The sequence below is a fragment of the Ranitomeya imitator genome, chromosome 7, assembly GCF_032444005.1.
Source record: "Ranitomeya imitator isolate aRanImi1 chromosome 7, aRanImi1.pri, whole genome shotgun sequence".
Lineage (NCBI taxonomy): Eukaryota > Metazoa > Chordata > Amphibia > Anura > Dendrobatidae > Ranitomeya > Ranitomeya imitator.
The window spans coordinates 140,599,986-140,608,072 of NC_091288.1; the positions used below are offsets into that span (position 1 = coordinate 140,599,986).

At 38.5% G+C, this 8,087-nt stretch overlaps 3 non-coding genes across 3 annotated transcripts; all 3 read right to left on the bottom strand.

The window, feature by feature from the left end:
- Nucleotides 1-412: 412 nt before the first annotated feature.
- TRNAT-AGU (transfer RNA threonine (anticodon AGU)) lies at nucleotides 413-486 on the bottom strand. Its single transcript has one exon. It is a non-coding gene; the product is annotated as a tRNA-Thr (tRNA).
- A 3,840-nt stretch (nucleotides 487-4,326) lies between these two features.
- TRNAT-AGU (transfer RNA threonine (anticodon AGU)) lies at nucleotides 4,327-4,400 on the bottom strand. Its single transcript has one exon. It is a non-coding gene; the product is annotated as a tRNA-Thr (tRNA).
- A 1,704-nt stretch (nucleotides 4,401-6,104) lies between these two features.
- On the bottom strand, nucleotides 6,105-6,178 carry TRNAT-AGU (transfer RNA threonine (anticodon AGU)). The gene has a single exon. It is a non-coding gene; the product is annotated as a tRNA-Thr (tRNA).
- Nucleotides 6,179-8,087: the final 1,909 nt, after the last annotated feature.

Genomic DNA, 8,087 nt, shown 5'->3' on the forward strand with positions numbered 1-8,087 from the left:
GGTAAAGACTTGTTTAATGTCATACAAGAACAAAAGTCCACTTTTTTTTGGCTAAAATGACCCAAACTTAGATGAAGAAAGAAAACCACTGCTGACGTTCGAAATCAAGATTTTCTGTTTACTAAACAGGCGCTTAGACCAACTAAGCCAAAGGACAAAAAGGTGTGATACTTTAGAAAGCCTGCTTAGCGAGTCAGATGCATAAAGAGGAGGAATTTCAAAATAAAATCCACTGAATTTAAGTGGTCATGCTTGATGCCATCTTTCTTCCTTTTTGGCCCATATACAGAAGACATTCTTCATCTCACAACTGCACTATGAGTAAAGACGTAGCCAAGGTAAATTTGAGGTTTCATGCAAGTGAAATTCCCATTTTTAAGATAGGAAGTTTCTTTTAGAGATGATGAAAACAAGGCACTGCTGAGATTCGAACTCAGGATCTCCTGTTTACTAGACAGGCGCTTTAACCAACTAAGCCACAGCACCACAAGCTGGAAAGCCTATGAAATCTAGGGAAGATGTAAGCACCGATCAAACCTTTCAAGTGGTTAACTTAACAAGACAACATTGAGTTGAGTTTCATTCCGTGCACACAGAAACGTGGAACAGGATTTCATTCTCAGTCATGACAATTAAGAAACCAAGTAAATTATGAATAGCATTCATTTAACGACATTGACAATTTGCAAAATGCAATAGAATCTGGATCGATGACAAGGCCTTGGGTTTTGAAGTTCCATAATTGAATGATCCATCTTCTAGCACAGCTTCAATTTGGTACTTGTTTTTCTTCCAAGTTATGACAGAATAGGCAGATTGAAGGAATGCCACAGCAGGGCCAAAAGAGTTTGCCCCAATCTAACTGTAAAGAATAGACACTGAAATATCGTCAACGAAAACACACTGACCCGTAAAAATAATCATTACATCTTTTCTCCTTAGCACATGTGCGCCATGTAGACGAGGTGGCCGAGTGGTTAAGGCGATGGATTGCTAATCCATTGTGCTCTGCATGCATGGGTTTGAATCCCATCCTCGTCGGTTAAATCTGCTTGTTTCATGTTGTATTGTTTTGTTTTCATTTGTAGCCAAAGCGGTAGATACGTCAAGCTTGAAAGTTTATCTTCCTTTTTAAGAAAGCTGCTATCAAACTTTGCAGAGTTAGAAGTGTAATTCCACTGGTTTTATTTTGAAATGCTTGATGCCATCCTTCATTCTCTAAAGAAAGTTATATCGTCTAATTCCTTTTTAAGCGTTTCGACAGCAGAAATTTTTTTTCTCTCAACTGCACTATGTTATGACTGTGGTAAAGACTTGTTTAATGTCATACAAGAACAAAAGTCCACTTTTTTTTGGCTAAAATGACCCAAACTGAGATGAAGAAAGAAAACCACTGCTGACGTTCGAAATCAAGATTTTCTGTTTACTAAACAGGCGCTTAGACCAACTAAGCCAAAGGACAAAAAGGTGTGATACTTTAGAAAGCCTGCTTAGCGAGTCAGATGCATAAAGAGGAGGAATTTCAAAATAAAATCCACTGAATTTAAGTGGTCATGCTTGATGCCATCTTTCTTCCTTTTTGGCCCATATTCAGAAGACATTCTTCATCTCACAACTGCACTATGAGTAAAGACGTAGCCAAGGTAAATTAGAGGTTTCATGCAAGTGAAATTCCCATTTTTAAGATAGGAAGTTTCTTTTAGAGATGATGAAAACAAGGCACTGCGGAGATTCGAACTCAGGATCTCCTGTTTACTAGACAGGCGCTTTAACCAACTAAGCCACAGCACCACAAGCTGGAAAGCCTATGAAATCTAGGGAAGATGTAAGCACCGATCAAACCTTTCAAGTGGTTAACTTAACAAGACAACATTGAGTTGAGTTTCATTCCGTGCACACAGAAACGTGGAACAGGATTTCATTCTCAGTCATGACAATTAAGAAACCAAGTAAATTATGAATAGCATTCATTTAACGACATTGACAATTTGCAAAATGCAATAGAATCTGGATCGATGACAAGGCCTTGGGTTTTGAAGTTCCATAATTGAATGATCCATCTTCTAGCACAGCTTCAATTTGGTACTTGTTTTTCTTCCAAGTTATGACAGAATAGGCAGATTGAAGGAATGCCACAGCAGGGCCAAAAGAGTTTGCCCCAATCTAACTGTAAAGAATAGACACTGAAATATCGTCAACGAAAACACACTGACCCGTAAAAATAATCTTTACATCTTTTCTCCTTAGCACATGTGCGCCATGTGGACGAGGTGGCCGAGTGATTAAGGCGATGGACTGCTAATCCATTGTGCTCTGCATGCATGGGTTTGAATCCCATCCTCGTCGGTTAAATCTGCTTGTTTCATGTTGTATTGTTTTGTTTTCATTTCTAGCCAAAGCGGTAGATACGTCAAGCTTGAAAGTTTATCTTCCTTTTTAAGAAAGCTGCTATCAAACTTTGCAGAGTTAGAAGTGTAATTCCACTGGTTTTATTTTGAAATGCTTGATGCCATCCTTCATTCTCTAAAGAAAGTTATATCGTCTAATTCCTTTTTAAGCGTTTCGACAGCAGAAATTTTTTTTCTCTCAACTGCACTATGTTATGACTGTGGTAAAGACTTGTTTAATGTCATACAAGAACAAAAGTCCACTTTTTTTTGGCTAAAATGACCCAAACTGAGATGAAGAAAGAAAACCACTGCTGACGTTCGAAATCAAGATTTTCTGTTTACTAAACAGGCGCTTAGACCAACTAAGCCAAAGGACAAAAGGGTGTGATACTTTAGAAAGCCTGCTTAGCGAGTCAGATGCATAAAGAGGAGGAATTTCAAAATAAAATCCACTGAATTGAAGTGGTCATGCTTGATGCCATCTTTCTTCCTTTTTGGCCCATATACAGAAGACATTCTTCATCTCACAACTGCACTATGAGTAAAGACGTAGCCAAGGTAAATTTGAGGTTTCATGCAAGTGAAATTCTCATTTTTAAGATAAGTTTCTTATTGAGATGATGAAAACAAGGCACTGCGGAGATTCGAACTCAGGATCTCCTGTTTACTAGACAGGCGCTTTAACCAACTAAGCCACAGCACCACAAGCTGGAAAGCCTATGAAATCTAGGGAAGATGTAAGCACCGATCAAACCTTTCAAGTGGTTAACTTAACAAGACAACATTGAGTTGAGTTTCATTCCGTGCACACAGAAACGTGGAACAGGATTTCATTCTCAGTCAAGACAATTAAGAAACCAAGTAAATTATGAATAGCATTCATTCAACGACATTGACAATTTGCAAAATGCAATAGAATCTGGATCGATGACAAGGCCTTGGGTTTTGAAGTTCCATAATTGAATGATCCATCTTCTAGCACAGCTTCAATTTGGTACTTGTTTTTCTTCCAAGTTATGACACAGAATAGGCAGATTGAAGGAATGCCACAGCAGGGCCAAAAGAGTTTGCCCCAATCTAACTGTAAAGAATAGACACTGTAATATCTTCAACGAAAACACACTGACCCGTAAAAATAATCATTACATCTTTTCTCCTTAGCGCATGTGCGCCATGTAGACGAGGTGGCCGAGTGGTTTAGGCGATCGACTGCTAATCCATTGTGCTCTGCTTGCATGGGTTTGAATCCCATCCTCGTCGGTTTAATCTGCTTGTTTCATGTTGTATTGTTTTGTTTTCATTTCTAGCCAAAGCGGTAGATACGACAAGCTTGAAAGTTTATCTTCCTTTTTAAGAAAGCTGCTATCAAACTTTGCAGAGTTAGAAGTGTAATTCCACTGGTTTTATTTTGAAATGCTTGATGCCATCCTTTATTCTCTAAAGAAAGTTATATCGTCTAATTCCTTTTTAAGCGTTTCGACAGCATAGATTTTTTTTCTCACAACTGCACTATGTTATGACTGTGGTAAAGACTTGTTTAATGTCATACAAGAACAAAAGTCCACTTTTTTTTGGCTAAAATGACCCAAACTTAGATGAAGAAAGAAAACCACTGCTGACGTTCGAAATCAAGATTTTCTGTTTACTAAACAGGCGCTTAGACCAACTAAGCCAAAGGACAAAAAGGTGTGATACTTTAGAAAGCCTGCTTAGCGAGTCAGATGCATAAAGAGGAGGAATTTCAAAATAAAATCCACTGAATTTAAGTGGTCATGCTTGATGCCATCTTTCTTCCTTTTTGGCCCATATACAGAAGACATTCTTCATCTCACAACTGCACTATGAGTAAAGACGTAGCCAAGGTAAATTTGAGGTTTCATGCAAGTGAAATTCCCATTTTTAAGATAGGAAGTTTCTTTTAGAGATGATGAAAACAAGGCACTGCTGAGATTCGAACTCAGGATCTCCTGTTTACTAGACAGGCGCTTTAACCAACTAAGCCACAGCACCACAAGCTGGAAAGCCTATGAAATCTAGGGAAGATGTAAGCACCGATCAAACCTTTCAAGTGGTTAACTTAACAAGACAACATTGAGTTGAGTTTCATTCCGTGCACACAGAAACGTGGAACAGGATTTCATTCTCAGTCATGACAATTAAGAAACCAAGTAAATTATGAATAGCATTCATTTAACGACATTGACAATTTGCAAAATGCAATAGAATCTGGATCGATGACAAGGCCTTGGGTTTTGAAGTTCCATAATTGAATGATCCATCTTCTAGCACAGCTTCAATTTGGTACTTGTTTTTCTTCCAAGTTATGACAGAATAGGCAGATTGAAGGAATGCCACAGCAGGGCCAAAAGAGTTTGCCCCAATCTAACTGTAAAGAATAGACACTGAAATATCGTCAACGAAAACACACTGACAGGATCTCCTGTTTACTAGACAGGCGCTTTAACCAACTAAGCCACAGCACCACAAGCTGGAAAGCCTATGAAATCTAGGGAAGATGTAAGCACCGATCAAACCTTTCAAGTGGTTAACTTAACAAGACAACATTGAGTTGAGTTTCATTCCGTGCACACAGAAACGTGGAACAGGATTTCATTCTCAGTCATGACAATTAAGAAACCAAGTAAATTATGAATAGCATTCATTTAACGACATTGACAATTTGCAAAATGCAATAGAATCTGGATCGATGACAAGGCCTTGGGTTTTGAAGTTCCATAATTGAATGATCCATCTTCTAGCACAGCTTCAATTTGGTACTTGTTTTTCTTCCAAGTTATGACAGAATAGGCAGATTGAAGGAATGCCACAGCAGGGCCAAAAGAGTTTGCCCCAATCTAACTGTAAAGAATAGACACTGAAATATCAACAACGAAAACACACTGACCCGTAAAAATGATCATTACATCTTTTCTCCTTAGCACATGTGCGCCATGTAGACGAGGTGGCCGAGTGGTTAAGGCGATGGACTGCTAATCCATTGTGCTCTGCATGCATGGGTTTGAGTCCCATCCTCGTCGGTTAAATCTGCTTGTTTCATGTTGTATTGTTTTGTTTTCATTTCTAGCCAAAGCGGTAGATACGTCAAGCTTGAAAGTTTATCTTCCTTTTTAAGAAAGCTGCTATCAAACTTTGCAGAGTTAGAAGTGTAATTCCACTGGTTTTATTTTGAAATGCTTGATGCCATCCTTCATTCTCTAAAGAAAGTTATATCGTCTAATTCCTTTTTAAGCGTTTCGACAGCAGAAATTTTTTTTCTCTCAACTGCACTATGTTATGACTGTGGTAAAGACTTGTTTAATGTCATACAAGAACAAAAGTCCACTTTTTTTGGGCTAAAATGACCCAAACTGAGATGAAGAAAGAAAACCACTGCTGACGTTCGAAATCAAGATTTTCTGTTTACTAAACAGGCGCTTAGACCAACTAAGCCAAAGGACAAAAAGGTGTGATACTTTAGAAAGCCTGCTTAGCGAGTCAGATGCATAAAGAGGAGGAATTTCAAAATAAAATCCACTGAATTTAAGTGGTCATGCTTGATGCCATCTTTCTTCCTTTTTGGCCCATATACAGAAGACATTCTTCATCTCACAACTGCACTATGAGTAAAGACGTAGCCAAGGTAAATTTGAGGTTTCATGCAAGTGAAATTCCCATTTTTAAGATAGGAAGTTTCTTTTTGAGATGATGAAAACAAGGCACTGCTGAGATTCGAACTCAGGATCTCCTGTTTACTAGACAGGCGCTTTAACCAACTAAGCCACAGCACCACAAGCTGGAAAGCCTATGAAATCTAGGGAAGATGTAAGCACCGATCAAACCTTTCAAGTGGTTAACTTAACAAGACAACATTGAGTTGAGTTTCATTCCGTGCACACAGAAACGTGGAACAGGATTTCATTCTCAGTCATGACAATTAAGAAACCAAGTAAATTATGAATAGCATTCATTTAACGACATTGACAATTTGCAAAATGCAATAGAATCTGGATCGATGACAAGGCCTTGGGTTTTGAAGTTCCATAATTGAATGATCCATCTTCTAGCACAGCTTCAATTTGGTACTTGTTTTTCTTCCAAGTTATGACAGAATAGGCAGATTGAAGGAATGCCACAGCAGGGCCAAAAGAGTTTGCCCCAATCTAACTGTAAAGAATAGACACTGAAATATCGTCAACGAAAACACACTGACCCGTAAAAATAATCATTACATCTTTTCTCCTTAGCACATGTGCGCCATGTAGACGAGGTGGCCGAGTGGTTAAGGCGATGGACTGCTAATCCATTGTGCTCTGCATGCATGGGTTTGAATCCCATCCTCGTCGGTTAAATCTGCTTGTTTCATGTTGTATTGTTTTGTTTTCATTTGTAGCCAAAGCGGTAGATACGTCAAGCTTGAAAGTTTATCTTCCTTTTTAAGAAAGCTGCTATCAAACTTTGCAGAGTTAGAAGTGTAATTCCACTGGTTTTATTTTGAAATGCTTGATGCCATCCTTCATTCTCTAAAGAAAGTTATATCGTCTAATTCCTTTTTAAGCGTTTCGACAGCAGAAATTTTTTTTCTCTCAACTGCACTATGTTATGACTGTGGTAAAGACTTGTTTAATGTCATACAAGAACAAAAGTCCACTTTTTTTTGGCTAAAATGACCCAAACTGAGATGAAGAAAGAAAACCACTGCTGACGTTCGAAATCAAGATTTTCTGTTTACTAAACAGGCGCTTAGACCAACTAAGCCAAAGGACAAAAAGGTGTGATACTTTAGAAAGCCTGCTTAGCGAGTCAGATGCATAAAGAGGAGGAATTTCAAAATAAAATCCACTGAATTTAAGTGGTCATGCTTGATGCCATCTTTCTTCCTTTTTGGCCCATATTCAGAAGACATTCTTCATCTCACAACTGCACTATGAGTAAAGACGTAGCCAAGGTAAATTAGAGGTTTCATGCAAGTGAAATTCCCATTTTTAAGATAGGAAGTTTCTTTTAGAGATGATGAAAACAAGGCACTGCGGAGATTCGAACTCAGGATCTCCTGTTTACTAGACAGGCGCTTTAACCAACTAAGCCACAGCACCACAAGCTGGAAAGCCTATGAAATCTAGGGAAGATGTAAGCACCGATCAAACCTTTCAAGTGGTTAACTTAACAAGACAACATTGAGTTGAGTTTCATTCCGTGCACACAGAAACGTGGAACAGGATTTCATTCTCAGTCATGACAATTAAGAAACCAAGTAAATTATGAATAGCATTCATTTAACGACATTGACAATTTGCAAAATGCAATAGAATCTGGATCGATGACAAGGCCTTGGGTTTTGAAGTTCCATAATTGAATGATCCATCTTCTAGCACAGCTTCAATTTGGTACTTGTTTTTCTTCCAAGTTATGACAGAATAGGCAGATTGAAGGAATGCCACAGCAGGGCCAAAAGAGTTTGCCCCAATCTAACTGTAAAGAATAGACACTGAAATATCGTCAACGAAAACACACTGACCCGTAAAAATAATCTTTACATCTTTTCTCCTTAGCACATGTGCGCCATGTGGACGAGGTGGCCGAGTGGTTAAGGCGATGGACTGCTAATCCATTGTGCTCTGCATGCATGGGTTTGAATCCCATCCTCGTCGGTTAAATCTGCTTGTTTCATGTTGTATTGTTTTGTTTTCATTTCTAGCC